The sequence below is a fragment of the Neoarius graeffei genome, chromosome 21 (assembly GCF_027579695.1).
Source record: "Neoarius graeffei isolate fNeoGra1 chromosome 21, fNeoGra1.pri, whole genome shotgun sequence".
NCBI lineage: Eukaryota > Metazoa > Chordata > Actinopteri > Siluriformes > Ariidae > Neoarius > Neoarius graeffei.
In genome coordinates, this window is record NC_083589.1 from 30528320 (window position 1) to 30540496 (window position 12177).

The 12177-nt window shown below is 41.8% G+C and overlaps 1 protein-coding gene across 1 annotated transcript in view; it reads left to right on the forward strand.

Moving 5' to 3' along the window:
- Window positions 1-4527: 4527 nt before the first annotated feature.
- Window positions 4528-12177, forward strand: part of nr2c1 (nuclear receptor subfamily 2, group C, member 1) — a 48119-nt gene continuing 40469 nt past the window's right edge. Inside the window, exon 1 of the mRNA XM_060902956.1 lies at window positions 4528-4651. The gene's annotated coding sequence lies outside the window, so the exon portion shown is untranslated. The remainder of the gene's footprint in view (window positions 4652-12177) is intronic.

Consider the following 12177-nt stretch of genomic DNA (forward strand, 5'->3'; position numbering starts at 1 on the left):
AACAGGAGAGAAAAATGGAGGACGTGAGTGTGCGAATGAAACGTAAAAGACCGACTACAGTAATGGAAAGAAAATGAGAAGAAAAGACGTTATGTTATATACAAAGGAAAGGAAACGCAGGACCAAACTAATCAATACGACGCTCAGCAAGCACCTCGGTGTGATCAGCTGTTCGTTTAGCGACAGAATGATGGAACTGTCAGTGCACGGTCAAAGGTAAACCTGCACATGCGCACACACACACATGGACTTCCTCTATTTGCTTGGCTGCACGAAGCGAGGGATTTCATGCACATTATTTGCTTTAATCCCCTCAAATTAAATAACTTCCCAGCCACGGAATGGCCTGATTTTTTTTTTTTTTGAGATATTACAGAAATAAACATATCACAATAACCGAATTTCAGAGGGAACTAAATTTCATTGATTTTATGAAATCGAAAGGCCGTCTTGCTTTAAAATGACACTGTATAAAAATGATACAATAACATAAATACACTGAGTGCAGAATTATTAGGCAAGTGAGTATTTTGACCACAACATCCTTTTAATGCATGTTGTCCCACTCCAAGCTGTTTAGGCTTGAAAGCCTACTACCAATTAAGTATATCAGGTGCTGTGCATCTGTGTAATGAGAGGGGGTGTGGTCTAATGACATCAACACGCTATATCAGGTGTGCATAATTATTAGGCAACCTCTTTTCCTCTGGCAAAATGGGTCAGAAGAGAGATCTGACAGACTTTGAAAAGTCTAAAATTGTGAGATGTCTTGCAGATGGATGCAGCACTCTTGAAATTGCGAAGATGTCATTGATTGATTGAAATTGCAAGATGTCACACGTGATCACCAAACAATCAAGCGTTTCATTGCAAATAGTCAACAGGGTCGAAAGAAGCGTGTGGGAAAAAAAGGCACAAAATAACTGCACATGATCTGCGGAAAATCAAGCGTGAAGCTAACAAGCAGCCATTAGCCTCCAGTTCTGCCATATTCCAGAGTTGCAACATTCCTGGAGTGTCAAAGAGTACAAGGTGTGCAATACTGAGGGACATGGCCAAGGTAAGGAAGGCTGAAAAACGACCACCACTGAGTAAGGCACACAAGATAAAACGTCAAGACCGGGCCAAGAAATATCTTAAGACTGATTTTTCTAAGGTGCTGTGGTCTGATGAGATGAGAGTGACTCTTGATGGGCCAGATGGATGGGCCTGTGGCTGGATCAGTAATGGGCACAGAGCTCCACTCCGACTCGGATGCCAGCAAGGTGGAGGTGGAGTACTGCTATGGGCTGGTATCATCAAAGACGAGCTTGTTGGACCTTTTCGAGTTGAGGATGGACTCAAACTCAACTCCCAGACCTACTGCCAGTTCCTGGAAGAAACCTTCAAACAGTGGTATAGGAAAAAGTCAGCATCTTTCAAGAAGAACATGATTTTCATGCAGGATAACGCTCCATCTCATGCGTCCAAATACTCCACTGCGTGGCTAGCCAGTAAAGGTCTGAAAGGTGAAAAAAATAATGACATGGCCCCCTTGTTCACCTGACCTAAACCCCATAGAGAACCTGTGGTCCATTATAAAACGTGAGGTCTACAAAGAGGGAAAACAGTACACCTCTCTGAACAGCGTCTGGGAGGCCGTGGTTGCTGCTGCACACAATGTTGGTCGTGAACAGATAAAGAAATTGACAGAATCTATGGATGGAAGGCTTTTGAGCGTCCTCATGAAGAAGGGTGGCTATATTGGTCACTGATTTGTTTTTGTTTTGTGTTTGAATGTCAGATATGTTTATTTGCAAATCCGGAGTTGTCATATCAGTGTACCTGGTGAAAATAAATAAGTGAAATGGCTACATATTTGGTTTTTATTAAGTTGCCTAATAATTCTGCACAGTGAAAGTTACCTGAACACATACACATTCTCCTAAAATGGCCAAAACTAAAAACGCCCCACTCTAATTTCCATACATATTCAGCTTTGATATTTATGAGTCTTTTTGGTTGATTGAGAACATAGTTGTTGTTCAATAATAAAACTAATCCTCAAAAATACAACTTGCCTAATAATTCTGCACTCAGTGTAGATAACACAAAGTACAAACATTTATTTCCATTGTGGTCCAAGAAGAGTTGCATGATCAATATGGGAACAAAAGTTAGAGTATACAATAACAAGTGGGGTTAAAAATTATATAGTCAACAAAATAAAAATACCAGAAGGAAATGATTAATACCACATGAAGGCTGAAGACTCCTGAGAACAAAAACTATTGAATAAAAATTCTTTAATCAGAGACTTAAACTGCAGTTTGTACCTGGTTAAAGAATTTTTATTCAATAGTTATTGTTCTCAGGAGTCTTCAGCCTTCATGTGGGATTAATCATTTGCTTACAGTATTTTTGTTTTTATTTTGTTGACTATATAATTTTCAACTCCACTTGTTATTGGAAATAAGTGCTTGCACTTTATTGTTCTTAGTCTATGGATTGAAAATGTATCAAACTTATGTAGGATATAGTTTTTGTTCTGGCTTCCACTGGATAATTTCTCAGACAGTTTCGATTAAATAATTACTACATTTCTTTTCCAGGATTAAAATTCCCTGAATTGATAGTGAGGCCAGTTGTGGCTGTATAGATTGATGTGCCATTATATTTTTCACTACAAAACACAAGTTATTGTGGTTCCACTTTATTAAATTACATAAAGTCTGATTTGGAAGGGTTGAAACTGTATTTAGTGTGGAATTGTTTAATTACAGTGGTGCTTGGAAATTTAAAATGTTCTATATTTCTGCATAAATATGACCCAAAACATCAGATTTTCACACAAGTAGATAAAGAGAACCCAGTTAAACAAATATTATACTTGGTCATTTATTTATTGAGGAAAATGATCCAATCTTACATATTTGTGAGTGGCAAAAGTATGTGAAGCTTTGCTTTCAGTATCTGGTGTGACCCCCTTGTGCAGCAACAACTGCAACTAAACGTTTGCGGTAACTGTTGATCAGTCCTGCACACCGGCTTGGAGGAATTTTAGCCCATTCCTCCATACAGAACAGCTTCAACTCGGGGATGTTGGTGGGTTTCCTCACATGAACTGCTCGCTTCAGGTCCTTCCACAACATTTCCATTGGATTAAGGTCAGGACTTTGACTTGGCCATTCCAAAACATTCACTTTATTCTTCTTTAACCATTCTTTGGTAGAACGACTTGTGTGCTTAGGGTCGTTGTCTTGCTGCATGACCCACCTTCTCTTGAGATTCAGTTCATGGACAGATGTCCTGACATTTTCCTTTAGAATTTGCTGGTATAATTCAGAATTCATTGTTCCATCAATGATGGCAAGCCGTCCTGGCCCAGATGCAGTAAAACAGGCCCAAACCATGATACTACCACCACCATGTTTCACAGATGGGATAAGGTTCTTATGCTGGAATGCAGTGTTTTCCTTTCTCCAAACATAACGCTTCTCATTTAAACCTAAAGGTTCTATTTTGGTCTCATCCATTCACAAAACATTTTTCCAATAGCCTTCTGGGTTGTCCACGTGATCTTTAGCAAACTGCAGATGAGCAGCAATGTTCTTTTTAGAGAGCAGTGGCTTTCTCCTTGCAACCCTGCCATGCACACCGTTGTTGTTCAGTGTTCTCCTGATGGTGGACTCATGAACATTAACATTAGCCAATGTGAGAGAGGCCTTCAGTTGCTTAGAAGTTACCCTGGGGTCCTTTGTGACCTCGCCGACTATTACACGCCTTGCTCTTGGAGTGATCTTTGTTGGTCGACCGCTCCTGGGGAGGGTAACAATGGTCTTGAATTTCCTCCATTTGTACACAATCTGTCTGACTGTGGATTGGTGGAGTCCAAACTCTTTAGAGATGGTTTTGTAACCTTTTCCAGCCTGATGAGCATCAACAACGCGTTTTCTGAGGTCCTCAGAAATCTCCTTTGTTCATGCCATGATACACTTCCACAAACATGTGTTGTGAAGATCAGACTTTGATAGATCCCTGTTCTTTAAATAAAACAGGGTGCCCACTCACACCTGATTGTCATCCCATTGATTGAAAACACCTGACTCGAATTTCACCTCCAAATTAACTCCTAATCCTAGAGGTTCACATACTTCTGCTACTCACAGATATGTAATATTGGATCATTTTTCCTCAATAAATAAATGACCAAGTATAATAGTGTTTAACTGGGTTCTCTTTATCTACTTTTAGGACAATCTGATGATGTTTCTGGTCATATTTATGCAGAAATCTAGAAAATCCTGAAGGGTTCACAAACTTTCAAGCACCACTGTAGCATTTGCACCCACTGAGGAAGCTATGGGCCGGATATTCTTAAAATAAAGATTTATTCCGGTACAAAATATACGTATTGTTCCAGAGAATGGTCGTGTGGGGGTGAAAAGTTATGTCCATGTCATATTTTCCAATCTAACAAAAGTTGTTTATGGAACTCTCGGTAAACAAATTCAAATCTTCAGTCCACTTCCTAGCGAGATGATTCCTGCGCATGCGCAGTTGCTCTTTCCGTTCAGAAGGGTCGCGAACTCTGACCTCCCTGAGGCGAAGCGATTTCGGAAAAATTGATCAAAAACATCGGATTTTTGGTGATAAAATATCGAGTGGCACGGTAAGGGTGATGTATTTTAAGCTGAAAGTTTGTGTTTCACGCTGTTGAGGCTGAGAGAGAGAGAGAGAGAGAGAGAGGGGGACTATGGGGTAAAAGTGGTCGAGTCTCTCTCAGGCCTGCTGGAGCTAGTTAGCCTGTCAACAGCTTGACCTGACCGGTTCTGATCGAGTTCATCAGTTCAGTTCGTTCACTCATCAACTCATCCACTGGGCTCTTTCAGAGACTCGAACCCGAGCGTGTTTGTTCCGGTGTAGCTCCACAGCTAACGCGTGTTCAGCTCCGGTTTGATGGCTAGTTTAGCTAAGCTAGCTCCGTGCTAACTCACTCACTGCGCTGTTCACACTTCACTCAGCAGGAGTCCGGTTCGAGCCCAAAGCGCGATAGAAAACACAATAACAGCCCTTTAGGACATGTCTGAGTATTTCTACAGAGTGTCTGAGAGCCTCGGTGTGTGTGTGTTTGAATCCCAGAGTCACGAAGCGGCGCTGGGACTCCGGATTCGAGTCCTTTAACCCTTCAATGTTGACCTTTCACCCAACAGGAAAGCGCTTTTCTTTATCTTCCGTCTCGTGTTTGTGATTAGTTGAGCTGGAGTTTTCCACACACCCGGGTTTAGTCTCTTCCACACGACTGGAATTAAATGGAGTTATTCAATTAATCATGTCAGTAGGCTACAGTGCTAAGCTAATTAGCCAGCATGCTAACTAAGCTAGCATGGTTGGGCAGGCTAAAACCAAGAGAACTTGCATTTATTAAGTGATAACTACCACTGATGTACATGCACTGAGGAATATAGCTGTCAGTGTTTATTAATAAGAGTTTTACACACACAGAGTACTGTTCAAAAGTCTTAGATAAGGGTTGTTTTACAATCAGGGTCCGCAAGCTAAACATCCCATTTAACACTTATTATCTTCAATATCAAAAGGCTTGACTAAATAAACTTGGTTGTTTATTGTAGCCCTGTGATCGCTCTATTTACCGTGCAAAAAAATTTGGTGATAATCAGGGATCCCAGCAGTAATTGAAAAAAATAGAGGAATGTAAGAAACTATCAGCAGGGGTCAAGGGGGCTGCCTGAAGCTGTTGAGATTTTAACATTTAAAGATGCTTTAGAACACATTTTTTACATAGGTTTAACATAGAAAAGCAACAGAATTTAACAATAACGTGTATCTATTTGATGCCATATTTTGTAATCGATGACATAAGTGGCAAAAAGAAATTATAAAAATTAGACGAAAATGTAGCTTTGAAGAATATACTTGCCTAAATATCCCACTGATTTTGTTATAACAATCGTATCCATAGTTCATCTCATTTGTTTATTATTTTGTTTCAAGTTAATGTCAAAACTAGTCTAATATAAGCCACATTCATTTTTCAAAAATCATGAATATGAGCAGAAATCATCTCATCTCATTATCTGTAGCCGCTTTATCCTGTTCTACAGGGTCGCAGGCAAGCTGGAGCCTATCCCAACTGACTACGGGCGAAAGGCGGGGTACACCCTGGACAGGTCATCACAGGGCTGACACATAGACACAGACAACCACATAGCTGCCAACTACTACAAATAAATCGTATTTATTACGATTTGTCGTTTTGATTACGAAAATACGAATTTACTACAATAAAATACGATTTTGCCAATTTTCATGGGTCATTTTCAAAGTCTATCACCGGTGGGATTCGTATTTGAACCCGCTCTGACCAATCAGCGCAACAGTGACTGTGATGTAGTCAGAGCGACAGAAAGCAGTGGGGGAGGGTAAATCATAGACATATAAACATAGACGTCGCATTCTGCGTAGAATCATACGTCATCCTCGCCGCCATATTGACTGCGTTTAACTGTACCAACAGGTTTACCGTCCAAACGAGATCACATGGGGTTACCTTTCACAGGTGAGACTGGAAAAATACTTTTCAATACTGTTCCTTCAGTTTCCCAGCTCATCTCCACCGGGTAGGTGTAGAGTTATAAGCAGTGAGAATTAGATAATACAGTGCCACACTATGATGAGCGTTTTTGAACGTATGATGAATGTTTTTAACCTTTCTGAATGGGAAGGAATCAGTGATTGCCCCCCGACCCCCCCACCAAGACTCAGTACCCAACCTTGTATTACTATTTACAACTTTAGAATGTTGGCAGCTATGCAACCATTCACACTCACATTCACACCTACGGTCAATTTAGAGTCACCAGTTAACCTAACCTGCATGTCTTTGGACTGTGGGGGAAACCGGAGCACCCGGAGGAAACCCATGCGAACACGGGGAGAACATGCGAACTCCGCACAGAAAGGCCCTCGCCGGCCACGGGGCTCAAACCCGGACCTTCTTGCTGTGAGGCGACAGCGCTAACCACTACACCACCGTGCCGCCCGAGCAGAAATCAATGATTCAGTAATATTAGATATATACATATGTACAGCAAATACTGGAGATATTTGATTTAAACCTTTTCTCTTTTTGAAAGGTTTCACTGCAAAGGAATTTACTGCTCTTTTCTGGGGTGCATTCTGTCTTTCCTCCAGTTTTCTCTACTTTTGTTTCTCTGATCTTTCCTTCTGCTTTTCTGATGTTCCTGCAGTGCTCTGAATTAAGTTCAACACATTAGAATTAAATTAAGTTCAACGCATTAGAAACAAAAGCACGAACGGAGCATGTTTTCTAGCAAATGGGCGCAGCCATATTGTTTTCTCGTTCTGTCGCGTACAGTCTCGCGGTATTTACATCAATTTAACTTCCGAGTGTTCCCGATCAGCCCGGTAGATGGCGGTAATACACATCGATTGTTAACCGCCAATAAATCGACAGAAGAAGAAGAGTGTTCCCGAATGTCAACGAGAACAAACGAAGCCGACGAAAACATCGCTAAACAAGCAAACCAAATCAGAACGTATTCTGCTGGTCATTTTACTTAAACATATTTTTAATGGATATACAAGAGATTTAAAAAAAACTTTTGCTAGAAAATAGCGGAATTCCGCTAAATAGCGGACGTCTGGGATCCCTGGTGATAATGTTATTTTTGGTGAATGTATGGCAGTATATGTCATATTTAGCAAAATCACTCGTGTCATTTACACTACGTTCAGACTGCAACCTGAAACGACCCGTATCTGATTTGTTGTGAAATCCGATTTTTTTGTTAGGCCGTTCACATTACCAATTATATGAGACTTGTATGCGATCTCCAATATGAACGGAAAACGACCCAAAAGTGTCCCGCATGCGCAAATTGACACGTAATAAGCACATCTACGTAATACGTAGACAAAAAAAAAACGCACTCTTCAAGTTTGCAAGTAAAGCATGGAGATGAGGCGAGACCTGGCGATGTGGTTTTTGTGGCGGCGGCGGAACTCACACAATAATCTGATTAATGTGGGCAGCAGACTAATGAGACCGAAGGTGTCAAATTACTGGAAATTTCCAGAACAATCTTGTAATACAGGATGGTTTAAAGGAACAGTCCACCGTACTTCCATAATGAAATATGTTCTTCTCTGAATTGAGACGAGCTGCTCCGTACCTCTCCGAGCTTTGCGCGACCTCCCAGTCAGTCAGACGCGCTGTCACTCCTGTTAGCAATGTAGCTAGGCTCAGCATGGTCAATGGTATTTTTTGGGGCTGTAGTTAGATGCGACCAAACTCTTCCGCGTTTTTCCTGTTTACATAGGTTTATATGACCAGTGACATGAAACAAAGTTCAGTTACACAAATTGAAACGTGGCGATTTTCTATGCTATGGAAAGTCCGCACTATAATGACAGGCGTATTAACACCTTCTGCGCGCTTCGACAGCGCATTGATACCTTCACTCCTCTTCGGGCACGGCCAGGCGGGCGAATGCCCTGGTCCGTCCGCCCTGTCTAAAAAAAATGGTACAACTCGAGCCCCATGGTAAAATTGGGACTTTGTCATTTTTCTGCATGAGGCCCATGGTAAAACCACACTTCCAGGAGGGGCTGCCGTCTGCCTCCCAAGCCGGCCGAGAGCGCTCCTCATCGGGCACAGCCAGGCAGGCGAATGCCCTGGTCCGTCCGCCCTGTCTTAAAAAAATGGTACAACTCCGAGTGAAGGTATCAATGCGCTGCCGAACCGCGCAGAAGGTGTTAGTACGCCTGTCATTATAGTGCGGACTTTCCATAGCGTAGAAAATCGCCACGTTTCAATTTGTGTAACTGAACTTTGTTTCATATCACTGGTCATATAAACCTATGTAAACAGGAAAAACGCGGAAGAGTTTGGTCGCATCTAACTACAGCCCCAAAAAATACCGTTGGCCATACTGAGCCTAGCTACATTGCTAACAGGAGTGACAGCGCGTCTGACTGACTGGGAGGTCGCGCAAAGCTCGGAGAGGTACGGAGCAGCTCGTCTCAATTCAGAGAAGAACATATTTCATTATGGAAGTACGGTGGACTGTTCCTTTAACATCCAGGTCCCTACCAAATCCACCATTAGCTTGATCAATTCTATAAAAGTCTATTTAAATTCTGAAAACTGTACAAATGTTGTTGTTTTCCACCAAAGAGGCGGGATTAGCCAACGCAGAATAGTGACGTCTGTCTCTTGTTGATGACGTGTAGGTCGCATGAATGCGACCTGTCCGGTCAGACTGCAGTCGCATGTGAAAATAACGGATATGCATCGGAATTAGGACCACATATCCAAGCGGCCTGGGTTGCATGTGAAAAAATCGGATCTGTGTCGTTCAGATTGTCAATAACAAATCGGATACAGGTCGCATATGGGCAAAAAAATCGGATATGGGTCGTTTCAGGGTGCAGTCTGAACGTAGTCTTAGAAAAAGTGCTTTTTTTTGACCACAGGTAGCTCCAAAAGGGATGCACTTAAATCATTCTTTATACCATAAAGGGTCATTCCACGTCAATTCAACCGGGGCCCGCGCACTTAGGTCTCAAAAAATTCTGAAAAAAATCACCAGATGTACCCATGTTATCTAGGAGAAACACTGTAAATTTATTTGAATGTAAGATGTATACTTTCTGGGCGGCACGGTGGTGTAGTGGTTAGCGCTGTCACCTCACAGCAAGAAGGTCCGGGTTCGAGCCCCGTGGCCGGCGAGGGCCTTTCTGTGTGGAGTTTGCATGTTCTCCCCGTGTCTGCGTGGGTTTCCTCCGGGTGCTCCGGTTTCCCCCACAGTCCAAAGACATGCAGGTTAGGTTAACTGGTGACTCTAAATTGAGCGTAGGTGTGAATGTGAGTGTGAATGGTTGTCTGTGTCTATGTGTCAGCCCTGTGATGACCTGGCGACTTGTCCAGGGTGTACCCCGCCTTTCGCCCGTAGTCAGCTGGGATAGGCTCCAGCTTGCCTGCGACCCTGTAGAACAGGATAAAGCGGCTAGAGATAATGAGATGAGATGTATACTTTCCATGTTACAGCCAGTTTTACTGGGGGAGGGAGGGGGGGGTCAATTTTGTTCAGACTCTTTTTTTTTTTTTTTTTTTTTTTGTCAAAGTTCACAAGCCCATAGCTCAAGAACTAAACCATGTAGGAGGCTCAAATTTTGCATGCTGGTACATAAATAGGAATAGTATGTAGCAAAACTGTCATTTTGGGTCTGGATGACCCTGCATGGTCATAGCACTCCCTCAAAGATGATCAAAACTTTATTGGAGTTTTTGGCTGTGCTCTGTTTAGGCCTTCAGAAGACATATTTTTACCCAACATACAGTGGTGCTTGAAAGTTTGTGAACCCTTGAGAATTTTCTATATTTCTGCATAAATATGGCCTAAAACATCATCAGATTTTCACACAAGTCCTAAAAGTAGATAAAGAGAACCCAGTTAAACAAATGAGACAAAAATATTACACTTGGTCATTTATTGATTGAGGAAAATGATCCAATATTACATATCTGTGAGTGGCAAAAGTATGTGAACCTTTGCTTTCAGTATCTGGTGTGACCCCCTTGTGCAGCAATAACTGCAACTAAATGTTTCCGTTAACTGTTGATCAGTCCTGTACACCGGCTTGGAGGAATTTTAGCCCGTTCCTCCGTACAGAACAGCTTCAACTCTGGGATGTTGATGGGTTTCTTCACATGAACTTCTCGCTTCAGGTCCTTCCACAACATTTTGATTGGATTAAGGTCAGGACTTTGACTTGGCCATTCCAAAACATTAAATTTATTCTTCTTTAACCATTCTTTGGTAGAACAACTTGTGTGCTTAGGGTCATTGTCTTGCTGCATGACCCACCTTCTCTTGAGATTCAGTTCATGGACAGATGTCCTGACATTTTCCTTTAGAATTCGCTGGTATAATTCAGAATTCATTGTTCCATCAATGATGGCAAGCCGTCCTGGCCCAGATGCAGCAAAACAGGCCCAAACCATGATGCTACCACCACCATGTTTCACAGATGAGATAAGGTTCTTATGCTGGAATGCAGTGTTTTCCTTTCTCCAAACATAACGCTTCTCATTTAAACCAAAAAGTTCTATTTTGGTCTCATCCATACACAAAACATTTTTCCAATAGCCTGGCTTGTCCACATGATCTTTAGCAAACTGCAGACGAGCAGCAATGTTCTTTTTGGAGAGCAGTGGCTTTCTCCTTGCAACCCTGCCATGCACACCATTGTTGTTCAGTGTTCTCCTGATGGTGGACTCTTGAACATTAACATTAGCCAATGTGAGAGAGGCCTTCAGTTGCTTAGAAGTTACCCTGGGGTCCTTTGTGACCTCGCTGACTATTACACACCACGCTCTTGGAGTGATCTTTGTTGGTCGACCACTCCTGGGGAGGGTAACAATGGTCTTGAATTTCCTCCATTTGTACACAATCTGTCTGACTGTGGATTGGTGGAGTCCAAACTCTTTAGAGATGGTTTTGTAACCTTTTCCAGCCTGATGAGCATCAACAACGCTTTTTCTGAGGTCCTCAGAAATCTCCTTTGTTCGTGCCATGATACACTTCCACAAACATGTGTTGTGAAGATCAGACTTTGATAGATCCCTGTTCTTTAAATAAAACAGGGTGCCCACTCACACCTGATTGTCATCCCATTGATTGAAAACACCTGACTCTAATTTCACCTTCAAATTAACTGCTAATCCTAGAGGTTCACATACTTTTGCCACTCACAGATATGTAATATCAGATCATTTTCCTCAATAAATAAATGACCAAGTATAATATTTTTGTCTCATTTGTTTAACTGGGTTCTCTTTATCTACTGTTAGGACTTGTGTGAAAATCTGACGATGTTTTAGATCATATTTATGCAGAAATGTAGAAAATTCTAAAGGGTTCACAAACTTTCAAGCACCACTGTAGGCTCTTGATTTTTTCCCTTATTGAGATAAGGAGAAACTCTCTCAAAAAAAGCAATAAACAGAAAGGAAACTCTGTCAGTGTTTGAACAGAAGACCTCACAAGTCTGACAAATCAGATTTTAGGGGCACCTGTGGTTACTCTCAATATTGAATGTGGTTCCTCAATATTGAGCGTAACCACAGGTGCCCCTAAAATCACTGAATCA